The sequence below is a fragment of the Callorhinus ursinus genome, unplaced genomic scaffold, assembly GCF_003265705.2.
Source record: "Callorhinus ursinus isolate GAN/ISIS: 27379988/994484 unplaced genomic scaffold, GSC_fseal_2.0 scaffold27, whole genome shotgun sequence".
In the NCBI taxonomy this organism is placed as follows: Eukaryota; Metazoa; Chordata; class Mammalia; order Carnivora; family Otariidae; genus Callorhinus; species Callorhinus ursinus.
The window spans coordinates 22,223,617-22,236,522 of record NW_027397089.1 but is presented as its reverse complement, the minus strand read 5'-3'; the positions used below and the strand labels follow the sequence as shown (position 1 = coordinate 22,236,522).

Sequence of the window (12,906 nt, the reverse complement as noted above, 5' to 3'; positions counted from 1 at the left end):
GATAAGGAAAACTCATACTTTTACTAGTCAGAGCTTGTGGTCTTCGTGTCAAGTGCTCTGACTTCCATAAACATAATGGGAAGATACTGTAAGGGAAAGTACAACATAAGACTTGACATGAACTCTCTACACACTCTTGGCTAATGGAAAAAAGATATGTGTACAGGGGGAGACCAAGATGAACCCAGCAGAAAGTAAAAGTTGAAGGAGACTTGAGAACTGTTAGTAAAGTTATGAGCACTCCCCTCCCACATTCACACACACACACTCACTCACTCACACATACACAAGCACTTACATCACCTGGCAGAGGGTGGAAGCCCTACTGACTAGCAGCATTTGAAAAAAAAATTAGTGGTTGACATCAAAGCTATAAAATCACAAGGATCATATCCAGGAGGAAAAGCAAAAAAAAAAATAAAAATAATAAGAATTTAGAAAAACGGAACAAAAATATCAGAAGGCAAACAGAGGGGCAGAACAAGATGGTGGTGGTGTAGGAGACCTGGATTTTGTCTGGTCCCAGGAATTCAGCTGGATAGGGATCAACCATTCTGAACACCTATGAACTCAACAGAAGATCAAAGAAAAGGATAGCAACAACTCTCTGAACAGAAAAGCGACCACTTTCTGGAAGGTAGGACATGTGCAGAAGTGAATCTGAGGGGATATTCGGGAGGATAGATGGCGGGGGAGGGGGCCTCTGTCGGCTGCTTCTGGCAAGTCATAGAGCAGCGGAGCACAAAATCAGAACTTTTAGAAGTCTGCTCCACTGAGGGACATCGCTCCAGTGGCTAAGGGGGGGTGGAACCCTCACTGAGACAGTGTGGTCTCAGGACCCTCGGGGTCACAGAAAGACCGGGGGTGCCTGAGTGCGGCAGAGCTCCCAGGTATCAGAGTGGGGAAGCCAGCTGCAGAGATGGAACAGAGGAGTGGGCTTTCAGCTCGGGGTTGCCACAGACCATGATACATGGCACAGTCAGGCCACTGCTCTTCCAGCAGGAACCCAACAAGAAGCAGATCAGGGGAGATTCCCCTTCCTCCCCTGGGAGGAGTGGTGTGGGAGCACACCACAGGGATCTGTTGGGTTTGGAGACTCCACACAGGGTCATGTGCCAGAGATAGCAATGCTCGGTCACAGGCCGGGTGAGCACAGAGTGCGCCCGGAGACCAGGGAGATGGGAGTGATTGATGCTTTTCTCTGGGGGCTCACTGAGGAGTAGGGCCCCGAGTTCGCAGCTCCTCCGGGGCAGAGACTGGGAGACCTTCATTTTCACTCTCGTCCTCCAAAGCTGTACAGAAAGCTTGCAGGGAACAAAAGGTCCTGACAGCAAACCCTAGATTACTTAGCCCTGTCCCCAGCAAGGGCAGGGCAATTCCAACTCCAGCAAAGACATTTGAGAACCACGGCAACAGGCCCCTCCCCCAGAAGATCAGCAAGAACAGCCAGCCAATACCAAGTTTAACCAATCAATTAGAATGGCAGAACTCCAGTGCTAGGGGAATACTGCACATAGAATTCATGGCTTTTTCCCCATGATTCTTTAGTCTTTCAAAGTTAATTTTTTTATTTCTTTTTCTTTTTTTTAATTTTTCTTTTTCCCTTTTTCAACCAACATCTTACAATCCCTTTTTAAAAAAATCTTTTTCATTTTTCATTTTTAGTCATATTCTGTCCCTTCAGAGTAGTTAACCTTATTTTTGGTATCTATATATAAGTTGTTCCCTCTTTAAAATTTTGGGATACAGTTTCTTCTAACAGACCAAAATATACCCTAAATCTCTAGTGTATGGCTTTGTTCTAGTCTCCCAGCTGATCACATTCTCTCCCTTTTTTTTTAAATTCCTCTTCTTTCTTTTTTCAACCAACTTCTTATCAATTCCTTTTATAAAATCTTTTCTAATTTTCATCTTTATAATCATATTCCATCCCTTCATCATATTTACCCTTATTTTTGTACATATATAAGTTATTCTTTCTTTAAAATTTTGGGAGTCACTTTCTTCTAACAGACCAAAATACGCCCAAAAACTAGTGTGTGGCATTGATTTATGCACCAGCCTGATCATATTTGATCATATTCTGTTTTTTTTAATCTCTTTCTTTCCTTCTTTCTTTCTTTCTTTCTTTCTTTCTTTCTTTCTTTCTTTCTTTCCTTCTTTCTTTCTTTCTTTCTTTCCTTCTTTCTTTCTTTCTTTCTTTTCTTTCTTTCCCTTCCTTTTCCCCAGTTTCAGGTCTCTGCTGATTTGCTTAGTGTATATTTTTCTGGTGTCGTTGTTACCCTGTTAGCATTTTGTTCTCTCATTCATCTATTCTTCTCTGGACAAAATGACAAGATGGAATAAATCACCTCAAAAAAAAGAACAAAGGCAGTACCGACTGCCAGGCACCTAATCAATACGGACATTAGTAAGATGTTGGAATTAGAGTTCAGAATGACGATTACAAAGATACTAGCTGGGCTTTAAAAAAGCATGGGAGATATTAGAGAAAACCTTTCTGGAGGAATAAAAGACCTAAAATCTAACCAAGTCAAAATCGAAAAGGCCATTAATGAGGTGTAATCAAAAATAGAGGCTCTAACTGCTAGGATAAATGAGGCAGAGGAGAGAATTAGTGATCTAGAAGACCAAATGATTGAAAATAAAGAAGCTGAGGAAAAAAAGAGATAAACAACTATTGGATCACGAGGGCAGAATTCGAGAGATAAGTGATACTATAAGATGAAACAACATTAGAATAATTGGGATCCCAGAAGAGAAGAAAGAGAGAGGGGCAAAAGGTATATTGGAGCAAATTATAGCAGGGAACTTCCCTAATTTGGGGAACGAAACAGGCATCAAAATCCAGGAGGCACAGAGAACCCCTCTCAAAATCAATGAAAATAGGTCAACACCCCGCCATCTAATAGCAAAACTTATGAGTCTCAGAGACAAAGAGAAAATCCTGAAAGCAGCTTGGGAGAAGAGATATGTAACTTACAATGATAGAAACATTAGATTGGCAACAGACCTATCCACAGAGACCTGGCAGGCCAGAGAGGACTGGCATGATATTTTCAGAGCACTAAACGAGAAAAATATGCAGCCAAGAAGACTATATCCAGGTAGGCTGTAATTGAAAATAGAAGGAGAGATAAAAAGCTTCCAGGACAAACAAAAACTAAAGGAATTTGCAAACACGAAACCAGCCCTCCAAGAAATATTGAAAGGGGTCCTCTAAGCAAAGAGAGAGCCTAAAAGCAACATAGACCAGAAAGGAACACAGACAATATACAGTAACAGTCCCCTTACAGGCAATACAATGGCTCTAAATGCATATCTTTCAAGAGTTACCCTGAATGTAAATGGGCTAAATGCCCCAATCAAAAGACACAGGTTATCAGATTGGATAAAAAAACAAGACCCATTGGTATGCTGTCTGCAAGAGACTCATTTTAGACCCAAGACACCCCCAGAAAGTGAAGGGCTGGAAAACCATTTACTATGCTAATGGACACCAAAAGAAAGCTGAGGTTCAATCCTTATATCAGACAAATTAGATTTTAAACCAAAGACTGTAATAAGAGATGAGGATGAACACTATATCCTACTTAAAGGGTCTATCCAACAAGAAGATCTAACAAATGTAAATATCTATGCCCCTAACATGGGAGCAGCCACTTCCATAGGAAGGATGAGTTGGCTGGGTGATAGACATTGGGGAGGGTATGTGCTATGGTGAGCGCTGTGAATTGTGTAAGACTGTTGAATCACAGACCTGTACTTCTGAAACAAATAATACAATATATGTTAAAAAGAAGAAGAAGAAAAAGAAGATAGCAGGAGGGGAAGAATGAAGGGGGGGGAATTGGAGCGGGAGATAAAACATGAGGGACGATGGACTCTGAAAAACAAACTGAGGGTTCTAGAGGGGAGGGAGGTGGGAAGATGGGTTAGCCTGGTGATGGGTATTAAAGAGGGCACATTCTGCATGGAGCACTGTGTGTTATTCACAAACAATGAATCGTGGAGGACTACATCAAAAACTAATGATATAATGTATGGTGATTAACATAACATAATAAAATTAAAAAATAAATAAAATTAATAAATAAGTTAAAAATAAACAAAGAAAAAGGTAAATACAGAAGTAATATAAGAAATTATATTCATGAACTTTGACTAACTTCTGAAATAGGTCCAAAATAATCACTTACCTCCAAAATGACAAATTGCACCATGACAACATTAAAATTCTGATCATTAAAGGACTCTAGTATGGGAGTAAAAATGCAAGTCACAACTATTTCCATCTCATAAACTCAAAAAAGCACTCGTATTAAAATATGACAAGAATTAGGGTGCCTGCATGGCTCAGTGAGTTAAGCATCTGTCTTTGGATCAGGTCATGATCCTGGGGTCCTGGGTTGGAGCCTTGCTCTGCTGGGAGCCTGCTTCTCCTTCTCCTCCCGCTCGCTTATGCTCTCTCATATCTCTCTTTCAAATAAATAAATAAAATCTTTAAAAAATAAGACAAGGGCTAAGAAGGGAAAGATGACACCATTTGGAGAAATGGGCAAAAGACATACTTGGGTACTTCTCATTCTCACTGAAGAGAATATCTTAATGATTCACAGGCCAGAAAAATGATACTGTTATATAATCATCAGAAATTATTGTATTAATTTTTCTGAGACTATTGAGTTTTGAATCAAGGGACTATTTGGACAACATGTATTTACACAATACACTAGATAAATGTAGGGATAATTTAATATATTGAAAGACACACATATCTATGACCGTGCAGCTTCATACTAATGCTTAGAAGAAAATAAATATTGTATTTATCATAATAAAATACTAATGTATAAATATGATAAATGGAATATTTATATTCCATAAAAATAATACACTATATCCTATGCAGTTATGTACAATAAATTATTATAAATATGGTTTGTGGAAGAAACATAGAAGACTGGGCCTCTTGGGTGGCTCATTTGGTTAAGCATCTGACTTTTGTTTTTGGCTCAGGTCATGAGCTCAGGGTAGTGAGATCCAGCCCCGAGTTGGGTCTGTGCTCAACACAGAGTCTGCTTGAGATTCTTTGCCTCATCCTCTCCATCTGCCCCTCCCCACGTGCTCTCTCTCTCTCAAATAAATAAATAAATATTTTTTTAAAAAGACATAGAAAAGACTTTTCATAAAATATTCATAATACCCATATACTAAAAAGGAACTAAATTTATGAGAATAGATTTTAGAAGGTCATATTCATATAAGACAGCAGTGAAAATTCACAAACTATAGACAAATGCAATGATATAGATGGATTACAAATATCATGTGAGACTGAAAGGAGACACACATAAAAATGCATACTGCATGATTCCATTGATGTAAGGTCTGAAAATAAGCAAAGATATTTCACATTATTAAAATGGGTAGGCCTGATAGAGGCTCTAAATTTCTATTTCATTCTCTGATTTATAGTTACATGGTTCTAACCACTTTGTGATCAAGTTGCACAATCATGTTTAGTTTCCTTGATGTGTGGTAAAATTAAATAGTAAAGTTATTTCAGGCAAAAGAGCATCTATGGAAGCAGTTTTCAATGAAAAGCAAGACCTGGAAAATATCAAATGTACATTAAAGGTATAAAAATATAAATAAAATATCATAGAGTCAAACTATGGAATAGTAACAGACTTAAAATGTACAAAAATATGGTTAAATTCTACCAATATAATATTAACTGATAAGCTTTTTTTAAAAAGATTTTATTTATTTATTTGTCAGAGAGAGAGAGACAGTGAGAGGTCACAAGATGGAACAGACGCTGGGATCATGACCCAAGCCAAAGGCAGATGTAACTGACTGGGCCACCCAGGCATCCCTCAACTGATAAGCTTTTAATAAAATGTTGGAAACATTTGAAATCTTACCATGTTCGCTTCACCTATGGAGAGCAGATTAGAGTTCTTAGAAGCACAGAACATCAAACTCTCATTCCATGGTTTTCTTTCAGTGCTAATGTAATACCAATTGTTAAAACATGTAATCCACTCTTTTGGACAATGACCACAGGGATCAGCTAAAGAAAGATTATGAGATATTATCCAAATAGCTTTGAATATTAAAACACACAAACTTACAACTTGCAAATGTATACACATGTGTATATAACATCCATGTACCTTCACAAGCTGGCAAAAATAAAACACAAGCACACTCCCAGAAGAGTGAGGCTTTCCTGCCCTAATTTGTGTGTCCATATAAAGCAAAAACACAAAAATGTCAATATCTACATGTCCTTTGAGCCACTGAACAAAACCACTTATTGGGCATTGTAAAATGATTTCTCTCTTATGTTTTAGCAGGAGGATATTTGAGGCAATTGGTAACAATGGGTATGGTGATTTTAAATTAGGATTTCTTCATATTGTTGCATAAGGAGGAATACTCTCTTATAATCATTAATTATTAACATCTATTATCTGTATTTTATAACTTATGTTTCCCTTGAAACTCTATTGATTTTGTACAGCCTAGATGGAGACAAAATATAAACTGTACTAATATCAGAACTATGAAAATCATTACATATCTTTTTGGATTCTTGTAACTGGGTATGAATTGTTTTGCTCTGGTGTTCCACTACCTAAAAATATAAATTAAGGAAAGTACAATGAAAAATTAAGGAAATTACAAGAAAAAAATCCTTGTAATCATTTTAGTTTTCTGTTTGAAACTTGGTGTATTTTCTAAGAGTAGAATACTCTGGAGTAAAATTGATTTACCAAATTCAATTAATAATATCATGAAGATTAGAGCTTAAAAGCATAAACAACCAAACTTCGACATCTCTTACAGTATTTCATTTAACTAGTGTCAAGAATTAACTTGTGTTTCTCAATTATGTATAGATTCATATTTTCTACAACCATTGTTATTTATACTTTTGAGAAATTCAGAATAAGCATTCCACATTTAGTCTAAATGCATACATGAAAAGGAAAGCTTCATTCCATGGTACTTGAAATGTTTAGAGGCACTGATGATCATTAAATTGAAAAGATCTCTCACAATCATTCAAAGATTTACTCACAGGGAATAGAACCTATTCTTGCTACAATGTATATCAAGACTAGGCATGTGATTCCACAAATCCCAGCAATGAGCTTCTCTAGAGATGATGGCAAATCTGCGGGGAGAGAAATGAAACACTGAGAAAGGATGGATGGATGGAGACCAAAGTTTAGACAGTTTACATACAAGAGAACCAAAGATGCACGGGGAATCATAGGTATAAACATGGACCACAAAACCATATCTACCATTGTAATTTTTCTGGCCATATACCATTTAATTTTCAGTGAACACAATGCTCCATGAGTTGTTGGTCAATGACTATGAATTACAACAATGCCTGAGTAAAATTAATCCTCAGATTTCAATAAAAATACCCTATTCCAATTTTAAGCTCTGCCCTCACAAATGAAAAATTTGTGAGACCATTCCCCACTCTTTCCCCATACCTGTGTACCCCAAGTTCACATCCTAGAACAGTTGTACTGTGTGCTTTACTGTGTGCTTTATTTATGCAGTGTTAGTTCTTGTCATCCCCTTAAAGATCCTCAGAAGCATTTGAAGATTTAATTCTGCAGAGATTATTTCCTCCTCAGTTACTGAATTAGAGCTTACCTTTCAATTGCTGTCTTCTTGAGTTCTTAATCAGATTTGGTTCTGAGAGGTTTTCTCTTTGGTTATTCATCTCAGCAGCAGAGTAATCTCAGGGACTGTGCTCTATGAAACCTGGACTTATGTAGTTGATAAGTGGTGTAGGTAATGACAAGAGCACTACTAGACTCACACTGGGTGGAGTGTGAGATAAGTGGTAGCACTCTTTTGCAGTTGAATGATGTAAAAGTCTGGTTCTAATTTCCTCAGATCTTTAAATAAGTGTTTCACCATAGAATAAGTGATTTTTAAAGTTATATTCTATGTTTGATGCAATATTATTGGTTGTAGCCATGAAAAGCAAAAAAATTAGTGAGGACTAAAGAAACTCATAAAGAATGATGTCCTTATTAACTTAAATTCAGATTCCATAGACACACTGTTAGAGTAGCTGGGTTAAAACTAAAATGCTGTTATTAGGAAATAATGGGACTAATTTTTTATGACAATTTTGAAAATCCATGAATGGTTAAGGATTGAGTTTTCTAAAGTTGGGGGAAGAGTAGTGTTAGCATATACAGGAAACTCCTGCAGGAAATTACTTTTATTTGATGATGTATATTTACTTGATAAAAGGGTATGAGGCCTTTTAAATGACCTTTTATTTTGAATGATTGTAGAATTCTGGAAATCATTAAGTTTTAAAGAAATACTGCATATGGTAAAAAATGCTACATGACACACTAAACATCAAAAACCTAAACAATACTGAAAACAAACAAACAAACAAAAAACAATAACAGAAAATATTTCTAAAAATCCTTATTTGACACCAGAAAAGGGTAATTGATAATGGCCAACATATGAAACTGTAAAATGATAAATAAAAGTAGAGATCATTTATGGAAGAATAGTGTTGGTATGAACTCAGAAACAACTTATGGCTGTCAAAGGCAGTGAAGGTAGTTTTACTGTGTAAGCAATTATAATAAGTCAAATTAATGTAATTTAATAATTCACATAATTAGCTCTGCAGTCAGTGAGCTTTAGCATCACTTCTGGCTCTCAAAGTTACAATGTCTGACCTTTTAAAAGTTACTTCAAGTCTAGCTATCTAGTTTACTAACATATAATTAGGATAAAATATGTGAGTTATAATGCATGTAAAACACTTAAGATTCAATCAGGCTTTTATAAACTATCAATAATATGTTAGTTATTTTATTTATATTTTTAACACAATTGCCATATTACTGTTTCTGATTCATGTCAGACCCTGTAACATGATTCACTGGGGTGTCTTCATCAGTGTGGTAAAACCCTTTGCAAAGTTTTGTTCAATTTTTTTAGAAATCTTATCATTGTTTATAGGTAAGCTTAAATTAGCATATTATGGAAGTTACCTCATCCTGATATTATGAAAAATTAATCTGGTTGTATTTGAGAAAATATATGAAGAATTGCATTTGACCTTCATGAATGCATGATTTTATTTCAAGAATCTACATTTAAAGCCTGGGCTAAATATCAAGTAATATATGAAATTATATATATGTTGATGAAAAATCCAAATTAACTTTTCCTTGTCATGCATGATGTTTATGAGATTTCACTTGATATTATATTGATTTATAAACCCTTAACATATGTGTGTGCATACACTTGATTACTTCTCCACAGGCAAGAATTTGAATATTTTAAGAAGTTCTCCAACATATTTCATATTTATTCCTTTGTTACCCTGAATTGTTGGAATAGAGACAACCAGTGTTCTCAGTGCTTTCATTGTGTATTAGTTGTGCCTTAGGTGCATCCCATTCAGCATTTGTAATCTCCCACTAAATAAGGTGGCTAGGAGAGAGACAGCAGAATACTGACACATCCCTTCTGTTGGCCAGAGAGTCGGGCATCTTCTAGTGGGAGACCAAATTACTCTTGTAAACAGTATCTGTGGTCTTCACAGACTGCCAGCCCTGTAAGAGAGCTCAGAGTGAGACAATAGTGGAAAAAGTAAATTTCTCATCAATGTGTCACTTAAAATTTGAACAGGAAATCCTAACACTTGGGCTATTTTGAAGACACTTTATCTCATCACATACCTCCAGAATGTCTGAGACTTTCATCTTGTAGTGTGTCATTTAATTGACATGTGCCTCCGAGAAATTTTTATGTCTAAAAGATATTGGAGTCAGAGACTTGACCACCCATGTTGTTAACTTGCTTTTATCTTAGTCGCGAATGCTGAGAACTGAAAATTCAGGACTTTTAAGAGTATCTTAGTTGTGTCAATGTATTTTTACACAGGCTGCTAAATTTTTACACAGGCTGCTAAATCTGCTACATACTTCTTTCTCTTATACTCTCCTTATGTCATTTCTGTTATAATGGGAAAAATCTGAAACCATCATCCCATTAACAATAGGCATTTAATGATATTTATCTCCAACTATTTTGAAGAATTACTAAATTTTCAACTTTATGGTAACTGTTGTTACTATCATCAATTCTTAAACTGTTCTCAATTTCCCTGCCCTATTTCTTAAGATTCCTATATTCAAATTTATTATTTGTAAATAAGTTATTTAAATTTCACATGATAAAAATAAATGTCTCTGGGAAGATTAAAACATTAAACAATATTGAACTATATCACCATGGCAGAGGTTACAATATTAAGTAACTACTCATGACATTATCCATTGATTCATCCTCCAATCATAGCCAGTTGTCTCTTATTTAAAAAGCATATTTGTCATAAATGACAAAAACCCAATTCTAAGTCTGTAGGGGGAAAACAAAGGTGATTTTTAAACATTGCTCTTAACTAAAAAATAGGACGGCAGAAAATGTGGACTTTTAAAACCAAGTTAATGACCCATGAATACCAAAGGAAATAAGGGCACCTGGGTGGCTCTGTTGGTTAAGCGTCTGCCTTTGGGTCAGGTCATGATCTCAGGGTCCTGGGATTGAGCCCCATGTGAGTTTCCTGCTCAGCGGGGAGCCTGCTTCTCCCTCTGCCCTTCCCCCTACTTGTGCTTTCTCTCTTGCTCTCTCTTTCTCAAATAAATAAATAAAATCTTTAAAAAAAAGAAATAAAACTTCATATTATCTAGTTTGCATCAAATGCAATTCTTTTCATCATTCCTCCTCTTACATCAAGAATTGGGTTAATGTGACGCCCCCACCTTTGACTGCGCTCACAGAGCCTTGCTTATGCGCTTCTATATTTGTTTTCCCAAGCAGACTGTGGGATGCTTAACAGCAAGGACCCTGTCTTGGTTTTCTTGACTTGTCTCTGTTGGCCTCTCCTTGTACAATGCCTGGCATGTAGCAGTTACTTAGTAGATGTTGCAAAATGGCCAAGTGCAATAAAGCATGGGATTTTTAAGAATATAAATGGCAGAGGAAATTCATATGAGTGGCTCCCTGTCTGTGTTTCGGGCAAGATAATATGTACATTCTTGCACAGGTACACAATGGCTTTGTGATCTTTCTTTAAAAAGTATTTTCCCCAGACACCATTGACTTCTCTTAAGTCAAAGCTTGAGTTCAAGAACCAGGCAACCCATTTCTCTGCCACAGATGGGGTTTGAACTTGGAGGACCATAGCTCATGCGGGCCCCCACAAAGGGGCATATTGCCCCCGTTTGGGAGCATGCTCAGCTGTGAGTTGCTGCTACAGATGAATCTGAGAGGCCAGCCACCTCAGCCAACTGAGTTGCCTCATATCATTGTTGGCATGCTGGGTTAGGCTCTGTCTCCATGTTGGGAAAAAAACGCAACTTTCTCTGGGAAGAAAGAATCCCTCATTCGAGGTTTCAGACCCCACACATGACTCCATGGTTCTACTCTGCCTTACCACCCTGGGAACCAGTTCCCAGCAGATTCCCAGCAGAGGAGAAGGGAATCGCAGCAAGTACCCCCGGGGCAGGGGCACACTCCTGAGAATTGCCGCCGGGCTGGCACCTGCTGCCTGCATGCTCATGGTGGGGGCAGAGGTCCTCGTTTCTTTCCGTCTCGCTGACTCTGACACACACCTCATGCTGGCTGTGCAGCATGAAGGCTGAGGGAGCAAATGAAGAAAGCAGTGAATACTTGAATACAGACATGCATCTGTGGAAATACACCGACCGTCCACTCCAGTGATGCGGTGAGCAGACACGCAGTGTACGCTTTATGCCCATCTCTTCCCCCATGCCATTAAATATTCTCTGAAAATTTTTGTGACTGCATAACACGTCATCATGTAGATGATCAGTTCTGTATTCTTGTCACTTAACGTTTTTTCTCAATATTCACCATTACAACTATGACATCTCTGGCATGTCACCTCGTTTTTAATTTCTTTTTCTTCGTCTAAGATTATTTCTTAGGATATTTTCCTACAAGTTTGAGAGCATCAGATGCTCTCCATCCCGATGTGTACTCGTTCATACTCCCCAGCCCTGTACATTCTCCGTTTCACCTTTATTTGACCACAAACAAGCATTATAACTCTTAAAATCTTTCCCAAGCTTCTAGGTGAGAAACCATATGTTGTTATTGAATTTATTCTGTGTCTCATGAGTTTGAGCATTTGCCTTTTCTTTTGTGATTACCTGTTTATATCTTTTGATCACTTTTTACTGGGTGTTTTTCATTTTCTGATTTAGGAGATTTTTGTGTTAAGAATATTATACATATATAATATGAATATTTTCTATCAGTTATCACTTCCCTTATAACTCTGTGGTCATTAATCCACATGGAATTTACAACAGTGCAAGTCATGAAGTAGGAATCCAACTTTGTTTCATCCCTTTAAATGATCAGCTAGTTGTCACGTCTATTGAATTATTCACTTCTGTACTGTTGATTTTAAATATCACTCTTAGCACACAGTATACCTGGGTTCATTTCTAAATTTCTATGATTGTTTCTGGATAGTAACAGTATGTTTTAATTTAGTGTTCATGTTTTGTTGAGACAAGCCAAACATGGGCCATTACCCTCCTCCCTCCTTCTTCCTTTCTTCCCTCTCTCCATCTCTCTTGATCCCCCTCTGTCCCTCTATATCCCCCATCCCCCTCCCTCCTCACCATCCCCCTCCATCCCCCTCCATCCCCCTCCGTCCCCCTCCACCCACTCCATCCACCTGTATCCCCCTCCATTGCCTTCCATCCCCCTCCGTCCCCCTGTATCGCTCTCCATCCCCCTCCATCCCCCTAAACATTCTCCATCCCCCTCCATCTCTCTCCATCC

The 12,906-nt window shown here is 37.5% G+C and overlaps 1 protein-coding gene across 3 annotated transcripts in view; it reads right to left on the bottom strand.

Moving 5' to 3' along the window:
• KLRK1 (killer cell lectin like receptor K1) overlaps window positions 1-12,906 on the bottom strand; it is a 264,238-nt gene that overhangs the window by 110,856 nt on the left and 140,476 nt on the right. The gene's annotated exons all lie outside the window — the stretch shown is intronic.